The 12,986-nt window shown below is 42.2% G+C and overlaps 1 pseudogene; it reads left to right on the top strand.

Moving 5' to 3' along the window:
- Positions 1-421: 421 nt before the first annotated feature.
- Positions 422-12,986, top strand: part of LOC106727200 — a 21,735-nt pseudogene continuing 9,170 nt past the window's right edge.

Below are 12,986 nucleotides of genomic sequence, written 5' to 3'. Positions count from 1 at the left end.
GGTGAAGTAGGTGAATGGATACTAAACTCATCTCCTCCCAGGACCACAACAAAATTACAATTAAATTACAGGATAATCAAACCAGATAACCACTGAAGATTAGCTGAACAGAAGTCCTACAACTAAGAAAATAAGAAGCCACGTTAAGACTGGTAGGAGGCACTGGCCCCACACCAACAGAGGGAAATCTCAGCAGCAGAAATCCCCTCTGAGGAGTGAGGGTTCTCACCCCCACATTGGGCTCCCCAGCCTGGGCCACCAGTACCAGAAGAGGAGCCACATAACATCTGGCTGTGAAAATCAGCGGATTCCATACACCCAAGTGAGACAGAAGGCCACCTGCAACCCAGACATCCTCTTAAAGGGCAAATGCATAAACTCTTGTTCTCAGGCACTCACCCTGAACTCAATCAGCGGGACAATGGCTCAAAGGGTGCCAGGGACATACGGGGAGAAGCCAAATGAGCATCGAACACAACTGGTAAGGTAAATTATGGCATATTTATGTAGCATACCACCGCATGCAATAAAGAGTAACATCTATACACAGTGATGGAAAAAGAGAGCTAAGATTCTATGTTAATTGACAAAAGCAAGATGCAGAACATCACATTCAGTATTATCCCCCGGAGGGGAGTATTTTACGGGATAGTCTATATTTCTGTGTAGAGGTAGAAAATTTCTGAAAGGACATACAAGAAATGTGTTAAGAATAGTTAGCTCTGGAAGTGAAATTGTAGTGTGGGAAGACCTTCTGTGCAGTTTTTTGTTGCTGTTTTTTGGAGTGAGGGTTCTCACCCCCACATTGGGCTCCCCAGCCTGGGCCACCAGTACCAGAAGAGGAGCCACATAACATCTGGCTGTGAAAATCAGTGGATTCCATACACCCAAGTGAGACAGAAGGCCACCTGCAACCCAGACATCCTCTTAAAGGGCAAATGCATAAACTCTTGTTCTCAGGCACTCACCCTGAACTCAATCAGCGGGACAATGGCTCAAAGGGTGCCAGGGACATGTGGGGAGAAGCCAAATGAGCATCGAACACAACTGGTAAGGTAAATTATGGCATATTTATGTAGCATACCACCGCATGCAATAAAGAGTAACATCTATACACAGTGATGGAAAAAGAGAGCTAAGATTCTATGTTAATTGACAAAAGCAAGATGCAGAACATCACATTCAGTATTATCCCCCGGAGGGGAGTATTTTATGGGATAGTCTATATTTCTGTGTAGAAGTAGAAACTTTCTGAAAGGACATACAAGAAATGTGGTAAGAATAGTTAGCTCTGGGAGTGAAATTGTAGTGTGGGAAGGCCTTCTGTGCAGTTTTTTGTTGCTGTTTTTTTTTTTTACCAAAAGCATGTATGACTTTTATAAGTAAAAACTTGCATCTAGTTAATTTTTTTAATTTTTTTTTTTTTTTTTTTTTTTTTTTACCAAAAGCAGGTATGACTTTTATAAGTAAAAGCTTACATCTAGTTAATTTTTTTAACTTCCTAAAGGTAGGGAACATTTCTTGGATTGCAGTTGTTCTGTGATTTCTAAAGTCTTTACAAGAAGCCTATTCTAGACTTCAGTTGCATTGCCTACAGCATCATCCCTAACTGTGTCATTACCTCCTAGGCAGAGCCTTCTTATAGAACTCGGAGTGTTACAAAACTGGAGATTCTTAATTGTAAAATATTCCATAGTATCTACACAAGTGCTATATATGGAAAAATTTTAGGGAATGATGGGGGGAAAGATGATTAATGAATTGTTTTACCAGATAATCAAATGTTTTCTGAGGCTACAGTAACCAAAACAGTGTTGAAATACTGCCTTGATATGAATAGGTAGACTAAGCACTCATACAATGAGAAGTCAATAGTAAAGTTCAGAAACAGACCCAAATATAAAAAAAAATGTAATATAAGATAAAGAAGGCATTTTAAATATATGTCAGACTAACAACTGACCATTTTGGGGGGGGCGGGAATTTTTCATATAGGACTGATATTCAGCCAGAACGACCAAATCTATCCATAACCAGTTTCTTATGACTGGCATTCATTCTGATTGGTCAGCACCATACCATACTGGTTATTAAATATTTTGAACATCACCCCTGGTTTCATCTCTCCATAATAATAAAAGAAATTTATAATAGAATTAAAGCGTGAAACTTTAAAATGAAACTCTAAAAGTACAGGGAAATATAGTTGAATATTATATAATGTTAGATGAAAGACTTTCTCAACATGGCCTCAAGAGCAGACACCATTTTTAAAAAGGATTAACATTCTGATTAAATAAATATTTAAACTCTTTAGGAAATAAAACATGAAATGCAAAAAGGCAAGCAGCAATTTCAAAAAAAAATTTCCAACATGTATAAGAGATAAGTGATTTTATTCTTAATACACAAAGAGCTACTAAAATCAATTTTTAAAGAAATCTAACAGCCCAATAGAAAAAAAAATAGACTAATGGCATGACTTCATTGGGGAAATAAATATAAATAGGCAATAACATATGGACAAATGTTCAAACTCTGTGGTTATCAAGGTAAATCAAATTTAAACAAAAATTACTTTTAACTATTAGGTCAGCAAAGCTTTTTTAAATATAAAACACAATGTTGGTGAGAGTTAAAGGTAACAAGGAACTATTATTCATTACTGGTGGGAGACTTAAAGTGTCCTAATATTTCTGGAAGCTTTAAAACTTTCTAAAAGTACATGAGTTTAGACACTAAAAAAAAAAAATAAAAAAATCCACTTCTAAAAATGTATTCTTCAAGGGTATGATTATTGTAGGATGTGTATATCAGAGTATTCAACATTGGCAAATAAAGCAAAACACACAAAAAAAGTAACCAACTAGAATTCCAATAAAAAGGACAAGTTAAACAAATATAGATTACTTATATAATAATATTTTTAAATATTGTGTTTTCCCCATTTTTTACAGATATGTATTTATTGGGTGGTGGGGTGTATTTTTTTACTTTTTTGAATAAAAATTAAAACTTTTCATTGAGTCTATTTTCCAGTGGTAAAACTTCTTTCTAAATAAGGCCTGCAAAGAGAGAAAAACCTAATTCATGGAAACTTCTGCTTTGGCCAAATTCCTATGAATTAAGATTTTACTATAAATAAAAATATAATCTATACCTGCAAAGAGAGAAAAACCTAATTCATGGAAACTTCTGCTTTGGCCAAATTCCTATGAATTAAGATTTTACTATAAATAAAAAATATAATCTATAATAATAAAAGTGTAATATGCTAATTAGATCGAACATCATTCCAGACAAAACCGCAGTGGTGGGGGCCAAGGCAGAGGCAGTTAGGGGTGATCAGGCAGGAGGCGAGCAATTAGGGGCGATCTGGAAGGCAGGCTAGTAGTTAGGGGCAGGCAGGCAGAGGCAGTTAGGTATGATCAGGCAGGCAGGCAGGCAAGTGGTTAAGGGCCATCAGGCAGGCAGGCAGAGGCAGTTAGGGGCAATAAAGAAGGCAGGCAGAGGGGTTAGGGGCAATCAGGCAGGTGGGCAAGTGGTTAGGGGCGATCAGGCAGGCAGGTAGAGTGGTTGGGAATGATCTGGCAGGCAGGTGAGTGGTTAGGAGCAGTTGGACATCCCCTGAGGGGTCCCAAATTGCGAGAGGGTGCAGGCTGGGCTGAGGGGACCCCCCCCCCTCCCCGTGCATGAATTTCGTGCACTGGGCCTCTATATAATGTCATTAATATCTACCAAGCAAAATCAAATCCTGACCCCCCCCGTGCATGAATTTCGTGCACTGGGCCTCTAAATAATAAGTCATTAATATCTACCAAGCAAAATCAAATCCTTACACTGCAAATGCAGTGAGACTTAACGGCTCAGAGGTTTGATGATGAGATGTCGAGACCTCCACTTCCAGTCAGATTCCCATGTGTCCACCCCAGATGGTAATTTGAGGAAGAGGCCACAGCCACATCTGTAGTGACACCTCTTTACTTTCTGAGTGGATCCTGTTAAGCAAGTTAAACCGGAAGTGTCTCAGAGTTCAACAATGAGACTGCACTCCTACAAGATTTGGAAGGGGGAAGACAGAATACAAACATCCTTTCTGCTTCCTCTGGCAGCATTGGCAGATGTGTCTTTACAACGCCGCTTTGTTTCCTTGAAACTTTCACCACGCAGAGCAGAGCCCGGAGAAGCTTTGAGGCCACCAGCTGCATTCCCTGCAGGTTCCCGATTCTGCATGGCAGCAGCTCTCCACTTCTTTATGGCAGGAAACCTCCATGATCTCCACTTTTCCGGTCTTCCCATGACTTGGTAGCACCTCAATCATGTATTAAGTCTCTTCATGTTTAAAATACCTACAGTGGTTTTGTTTTCCTGAGCAACCCTGTTGGTATAGCCTGGTTATGGCCTGAAAGCAAATACCATTTCTCCACAGTAAGGCAGCATCAAGATCTTAAAATGAAAAGACATAGAAGATCCCAGGATTTTATTTAAGATCTCTTTAGAGATTCTTAGGAGGCTTCATCATAATTCTCTAATTGATTCAGAAAGGACTTGGCACAAAAAGCTCAGGGAAAATCATTCACATGGGAATAAAATGCTCACATAAACATGAACAGAACAGATTTTTTTTTAGACATCCCAACCCTGGAAGCAGAATGTTTGTTTGGCTGGAAAAGACCATCGCAGACTCCATCCAGTGAAGAGCAACATCAAGTCAAAGTTAATACAAGCATTCCAGGTTAATTATCATTGCAGAGAGATGCTCCTAAAATACCAGCTTTCTACTGGCCTGCCAAATCCCACGCTTTCCCACTATCTCATGGCTCTTCCCAAAGGCTCTTCACCTGCCCCAGTCAATCCAAACACTTAGCATAATGCCCTCAAGGTTCCCTGTTGTCACAAGTGGCAGGATTTCCTTCTTCATTGTGTGTATGTATCACATTTTCTTCATCCACTCATCCACGGATGTTTCCAAATCTTAGCTATTATGAATAATGTTGTAATGCACATGGGAGTGCAGCTATCTCTTCGAAATAGTGATTTCATCTCCTTCAGATAAATACCCAAAAGTGGAATTGCTGAATCATATGATAGTACCATTTTTAATTTCTTGAGGAACCTCCATGCTGTTTTTCATAGTAGTTGCACTAATTTACATTCCCACCAATAATGCACAAGGGTTTCTTTTTCTCCACATCCTCACCAGCACTTGTCATCACTGGTCTTTTTGATAATAGTCAGAATGCCAATGTTTTTAATCGTGAGTATCTTCATTAAAATCTAAACTGTATTAAACCCTCTCTTAATTCTTAAGGGAAAAATCTGAGACAACATCACATAGTTGAAAAAGCATATAGTTCTTTCTTAGAAAACCAAAATTTGAGTCTGAAACCTACCACCTGTGTAACCTTGGTTAAGTAATTCAGCTTCTCTGAAATCTCATTTGTTCTCATCCTATATTCCTATATAATAAAGAGCTAATATGCAAATGGTCATCATGCCCTCACGCCATAACGCCGTAACAGCTCAGATACTCAACACTGGGGAGAGAGGAATGGGAACCAGCCAGGCACAAATGAGCTCGCAAGAGGAATGGGAACCAGCCAGGCTGTGGCCCGGGAAAGGGACAAGCCGCCCGCCCTGCGGCCCCAGTGCCAGCAGCTGCGTCTGCACCTGTGGCCTGGGAGAGGGACAATCCACACGCCCCACGACCCCCATAGTCCCGGGCGCCAGCGGCTGCACCTGCGCCTTCAGCCCTGGAGAGGAACAACCCGCCCGCCCCATGGTCCCGGACACCAGCGCCTGCAGCTGTGGCCCGGGAAAAGCCGCCCACCCATGGTCCCCTGTGGCTGCGGCCAGCCCGGGTGAAGCTGGCCTGGGTGCTTGCAACCAGCTGGAGGGCGGGAATCCTGGGTCCCGGGTGCAGGGCGAGGCAGAGGAGGTTAGGGGCAATCAGGCCAGCAAGGGAGCAGTTAGGGGTGATCAGGGCAGTAGAGGAGCAGTTAGGGGCGATCAGGCCAGTAGAGGAGCAGTTAGGGGCGATCAGGCAGGCAGGCAGAGGTGGTTAGGGGTGATCAGGCAGGCAGGCAGAGGGGTTAGGGGCGATCAGGCAGGCAGGCAGGCGAGCGGTTAGAAGCCAGTGGTCCCAGATTGCGAGAGGCAGTCGGACATCGCCCAAGGGGTCCAGGATTGGAGAGGGTGCGGGCCTCTAGTGTAAAATAGAGACAATAGTAATATGAGGCCAAACATACCCTATAAAGCGGCTCAAAGTGTGGCTCTGAACCAGCAGCATCAGCAGCACATAGGAACTTGTTAGAAAGGCAGATTTGGGAATCCCACCCCAGACCTATTGAATCAGAAACTCTGGGAGTGGCTTCCAGCAATCTGTGCTTTAACAAACTCTCCAGGTGATTCTGATGCATGCTGCCATAGAGATTTTTTCTTGCCTTAATAAGACCAATAATGTAAAGCACTGTGTTAAAAAAAAAAAAAGCAGCTATACAAACATGAGCTGGTAGCATTATGAAGATCAATAATGGTGCTATGTAATGCAGTACTGCTCTCAAAGGTTGCTGTCACTCTTGTGGATGTTTGCTCCTAAACTAAATGGCTTGGACCATTGTGCTGAAGAAGTAGGGTGAATTCAAAAGAAATTATTCCATTTTCAAACGTTCTTTTGTCTCCTCCCTCTGCTGTCAGCTATCATTCCTCAGGAGGTCAGTGAGTCCTGCTGCTATCATCTGCTGCTTTTACACACAGTTGTTCTGAGCAACTGCCTAAGGGCAATTCTGTCTCTCCTACGGAATAAAGCCCTCAGCAGTCACTGCCTTTTGCCAATTTATGTTCTGAGCAGTTGAGGTTGCTATCACTCTGACCTCTGAATAAGAAATGATATTATAGAATAATAAAATATGGACATATCTTTTCTATAAAAATAACTGTACATCTATAACACCAAAGAAGTGCCTGCCACCTAATAGGTGCACAATATGAATTTTTAGTTGAATTAATAACTGAGTGTATATATGTGATACCATTGTAAATAGCTAGTTACTAACAACAGGAAAGGAGCAAAGGGGGAAGCCAGACATTATAGGCGTGTCATTTGGGCAGCTTCACCAAGAAGTTGCAATTTCACATTCCCCAGTGAAGCACTGGCCCATTCCCCACAGATCACTGGGGGAAGAGGTCCAACAAAGGGGAGATAGGCTCATACTCAGTGTAGTTGGGGTGACTAGGGAAAGTGCCTGTTAGTCACACCTGGAAACAGACATCATTGGCCAGAATGGGCATGGTCACTGCAAGCCTGCAGAAATTTGGGAATACATAATCCCCTGAACAAAGGAGCTTGCTCTCTGGCTCTTGACTCACTGGGACTCTCTTGGTCCTGCTTCCTTGCATCCACCCGTGTTTCTCCCATAGTCATGTGGTCCTGTGGACCCCACATGCAATGGACTGATGGACTGTAGGGGGTAACATACATTAAGCTGGCCTGATGCTGGATTGGACTGTGCAGACATGGACTGGGAACTCTGGAACTGGCTCTAATTCTAGCCTATTAAAGCCATGGCTACTCTTCTTCTGTGGTGGGACAAAGGGAAATGGGACTTTGGAAACTCAGGGATTTAATTCCAAATCAACAGAAATCATGCATTCTCCTCTGCGAGTCTCAGAAAACTCTTCTTGGGAAATCACAAGAATTTCACTCCCACAGGCAACCGGTGGGAATGAGAAATTCTCCCCACTGGTAACATATGCATCTCACAGAAGTGTGAATATACGAATAATACATAGTTTCACTCTAACATCTCCAAATCCTGTGAATTACCAGGACACTAAAAAGTGTGTTTTGCCTGGCTGGTGTGGCTCAGTGGTTAAGCATCAACCCATGAACCAAGAGATCACGGTTCAATTCCCGGTCAGGTACATGCCCAGGTTGTGGGCTCGACCCCCAGTGGGGGGCGTGCAGGAGGCAGCCGATCTATGATTCTCTCACATCATTGATGTTTCTATCTCTCTCTCCCTCTCCCTTTCTCTCTCTGAAATCAATAAAAACATTTTTTAAAGTGTGTTTTAATCATAAACACTTGCAGGAAAACAATGCCAAAGGGCAAGTGTTAATGGGAAGGCATGGGCATCACTTTATACATGTGTGGTAAAGGAGGAGAAAGTACTCTGAAGCATTAAAAGCAGTAAAGAAATGAATATACTATTATCCTATATAATAAAAAGCTAATATGCAAATTGACCGAACATCAGAATGACCAGTCGCTATGACACGCACTGACCACCAGGGGGCAGATGCTCAACGTAGGAGCTGCCCCCTGGTGGTCAGTGTGCTCCCACAGGAGGAGAGCCGCTCAGCCAGAAACCAGGCTCATGGACTGCGAGAGGGCACGGGCCGGCTGAGGGACCCCCCCCCACCCCCCCAGTGCACGAATCTCATGCACTGGGCCTCTAGTTATTAATATGATTACATCCCTGCTGTGTACAGTAGGCTTGCTCTATAGAGTGTGGAGCCTGTTAGCCAGGCACAGAGCCTCTTCAACCCTGAGGGCATGGTCCCTTTAAGAAGAGGGCCTGGTGCTCACTGGCTTCACTCCCAGGGATGTTCTTTGCTGCCCTTTGAAGAAGGTGGCATTGCACCTCACACCCTGTCAGCACAGCCCACTCCCAAGAGACATGCTGGCTATTTGCCTCTGACCTTGGCCTAACTCCTGTTCCACCATCTGCTCAGCTTTCAACCAAGGCTTCAGACTACAGGGCAGCCTCTTCTTGCTGTTGGCCACAGCACCAAACTTCATTCTTTATTGTTCAATACAGGATCCTAATTTCATTCCTGCTCCTTACCTTTTCCTGTGATGACCCTCCCCCGTGCACCAGCACTCCCAGCCCTGCAGCCACTATTGTAGCTGAGCACTCACCAACACCCCTTCCTTGAATCGATAAATTGCCCAGCCAGTAAGCTCATGCCCTTGGAGCAGAGCACACCTAACCCAGATCCCAGCCTGGAACAGGCCATCAGTGGCCCTTCTACTTGTTTTTAACTCTGTTGTGTAATGCTCAGTAGACAGTGGGCACTCGATTAATGTTGCCATTTGCATGAAATTTCAAAAGTTTAGAATGCTGATTCTCAACTAAAATCAGAAATCTGCTCAAGGAAAGCAAGTCAACGCTGTCCTGAAATAGTGATGCAATCAGCGGAAATTCCCACAACATCAATCAAAAGGGTCCCCAGCAAGTAGTCAGTGAACCAAGTAAATGACCTTCAGATCCCGCCCACCCCTGCCCGACTCCATATTCTTGTTAGCTGCTGTTGATTGATGGCTTCCCAGAAAAGATGATCTATCACTGTTCAGTGAGTGAAGCTTCTGCCACGACTTGCAAATTATCCAGCATTTTGTGAAAATGAGAAAAAATATAAAGTCTAAAAAAAAATGCCAACTCATGGGGGAAAAAGAGAAGCTCAAAATGACATGGTATTGCCAAGCACCAATGAAATTAACATAAATGGAAGATGGATTAATTTATTTATTTTAAATATATATGTAGTAAAAGAGACCCACATAAGGCCAGTGTACGGTTTTCAATTCTGTATGGGAAATTGTTCAGGACCAGGATGATTTACTGGAAAAATTTAACCCACAACAAGTATCAGCTACCATTGAAAGTAAACCCTTACTCATACCAAGCACTGTGCTAGATGCTACCTATGTTATGTCTTTTAAGTCTTATTACAATAGAAGGTAAAAACCTCTATTTTGCCAATGAAGACTTGTCCATGGTCACAGAGATAATGAGCCAAATTCAAACCAAAAGCAGTCTAACTCCAAAGCCCATACTCTTACCATTCTACATGCAATTCTTCTCCCTACCTCCCAAATTTTCAGAAAGATAGAACCAAGTTTAAATTGTCATGGCTACAAAAATAAGAAAATGAGTCTCAAAGCATATATGTGCCCTGAAGTCAAGGCAGAATGGGAGGATAGTCTTACTCTTCACATTGTATGACAATCAAAATATTTATAGACTATATAAAAAAGAAATAAATCTTAAAATATTTTTATTTATTTAACAGAGAAAGGGAGAGGAAGAGAGAGATAGAAACATCAATAATGAGAGAGTATCATTGATCAGCTGCCTCCTGCATGCCCCACACCAGGGATCGAGCCCGCAATTTGGGTATGTGCCCTGACCAGGAATCGAACTGTGGCCTCCTGGTTCATAGGTCAATGCTCAACCACTGAGCCATGCTGGCTGGGCAAAAAGAAAGAAATCTTACCATTAGTGACAGCATGGATGGATCTAGAGGGTATTACACTGAGTGAAATAAGTCAGTCAGAGAAAGACAAATACCATGATTTTACTTATATGTGGAATCTAAGGAACAATATAAATAAACACAACAGAAACAGACTCATAGATACAGAAAACAGACTGATGGTTGCCAGAGGGGATGGGGCTTGGAGGACTGGGTGAAATAGGTGAATAGATTAAGAAGTACAGATTGGTAGTTCAATGTAGTCACAGGCATATAAAGTACAGAATAGGAAATATCTATACTAATAAAAGGGTAATATGCTAATTAGACCGGACATTCTTCCTGATAAAGCCAGGGACATGGCCAGCCTGCAAACTGCCCCCAGCCCCTCGCCCAGGCTGGCCCCGCTCCAGCGGGGACCCCTCAGCCCGATCCGGGGCCCCCTTCAGGGCAGGCCAGCCGGCCCCCACCCATGCACCAGGCCTCTATCCTATATAATAAAAGGGTAATATGCAAATTGACCCTAACAGCAGAACGACTGCTGGACCAGTCACTATGAGGCGCACTGACCACCTCTTGGTCCCTTTCCCCAGCCGGCAGGCTCCAATCACCTGATGGCCACCCGCTGTGGGGACGGGGACGGTGAGTGGGCAGGAACAGCCGACCTCTCAGTCCCTTCCCCTGGCCTTCAGGCACCGATCACCTGATGGCACAGGGAACCGGGGGTGGGTGGCGGTGGGGGGCAGGTCCAGCTGTGGGCAGCTAGGGAAGATGGCCCTGATCGCAGGCCAGGCCTAGGGACCATATCCACGCACAAATTTCATGCACGGGCCTCTAGTAGTCAATAATTTTGTAATAACTCTGTATGGTGCCAGTTAAGTGCCAGATATATGGGGGAGGGACCACTGTAAAGTATATGATTGCCTTACCACTGTGCTGTATACCTGAAATTAACACAAAATAATATTGAATATAAACAGTAATTGAAAAGAATCATTTAAAAAATAAAGGAAAAATGTTTGTAGACTATAAATCATTCCTGAAAGACACAGAGGTGGCCTCAAACAAATAGAAAGACACATCATGTTTTTAGATAGGAAAACTCAGCATCTTGAAAATGTCAGTTCTTCCTAAGTGACTTTATGAATGTAACATAACCTCAACAAAAATAGATATTGTTCTTCCCCAGAGCTTGATAAGTTGATTATATATTTTATTTGAAAGAACAAACAAGCATTAATATCCAGTGAAACAGTTAACAAAACAACAGTGGAGCAGGGAAGACAGCCCTACTAAAGAGTAAAAAATATTACAAAGCCTTCATTGTAGACACATGAATTGATAGATATAGCAACCAAAAAAAATCCAAAAATACATCAAACTGAAAATAAAAGTTTAGGATATTATAAAGGCAGAATCTCAAATCAGTATGGAAAACAAAATGACTAATTGAAAGCTGGTTATTTATATAGAAAAATATAAAACTAAAACCATTCCTCACAGTGTATGCCAGAATAACATCCAAGTGGATCTAAATGTTAAATACATATACTAGTATATACTAGTACACAAATACATAAGTATTAGAAGAGAACATGAGTCATTCTTTGTATAACCCGGAAATGGGGAAAACTTTTCTTTGACTTAAAATCCCAGAAACAATAAAGGAAAGGGGATAAATTTGACCACATAAAAATAGAAACTTTCACATGAAAGAAATAACATTAAGCAAATCAAAAGGCAAATACAAACTGAGGGAGGGATGGAGACTTACAATTTACAACACTCATAAAGTGTTAATATCTCTAAAAAGAGGTCTAATGATTCTAGAAAACTGGGCAAATGATATCATTCACAGAAAAAGAAAAGCAAATGCCTTAAATAAATAGACAAAATTTCAACTATTAATAACATGCTCTGTGGTGGGGCTATGGAAAAAACATTCCATTTTTGTAGGGAATGAAAAATAGTACAATCCCCAAGGAGAGGAATTTGGGTAATATCTAGATAGATTGCATGCACATTTACCCATTGACCCAGCAATCCCACTTCTAGTAATCCTACCAAAAATACTCTAGCAAAAATATAAAAGGATGTAGGCACAATATCATTTATGTAGCACTGTAAGATGGAAAGTCTAGAAACCACTTAAATGCCGACAATAAGGAACTACATGAAAAATTTTGTTACATTCACAAAATGCAGAGTGATGTGGTCCAAAAAAATGAGAAAGCTCTCAATGTTGTTATAAAGCACTGATTCTCAGGGATGAATTTGCCTTCTGAAGGTTATTTGGCAATGTCTGGAGACATTTTTGACTGTCTAATAGATGTGCTACTAGCATCTAGTAGGTTAAGGCCAGGAATGCCACTAAACATCCTACCACACACTGGACCATAGTACTGTTATTGATATAAAGAATTATCTGGTCCATAGTACTGTTATTGATAAACCCTGCTATAGAATATTCTCCAAGGCAGGTCGTTAAGTGAAAAAAGCAAATGAAGAACATATATTGCTGAGACCACTCCTGCTCTTGGAACCTGACAAGACTGAATAGAAGCCTGCAAACCTGAGTGCCGTCTCCCTGGGAGACATCTATACTAATAAAAGGGTAATAAGCTAATTAGACTGGGAGACCTTCCGGAAGATGTTCCAGAAGTCCTTCCAGACAAAGCCATGGTGGTGGGGCCAAGGCAGAGGCAGTTAGGGGTGAGCAGGCCGGCGC

The sequence above is a fragment of the Myotis brandtii genome, unplaced genomic scaffold (genome assembly GCF_000412655.1).
Source record: "Myotis brandtii unplaced genomic scaffold, ASM41265v1 scaffold111, whole genome shotgun sequence".
Lineage (NCBI taxonomy): Eukaryota > Metazoa > Chordata > Mammalia > Chiroptera > Vespertilionidae > Myotis > Myotis brandtii.
Note: the sequence above shows the minus strand (reverse complement) of the source record. Positions and strands in the feature narration are given on the sequence as shown.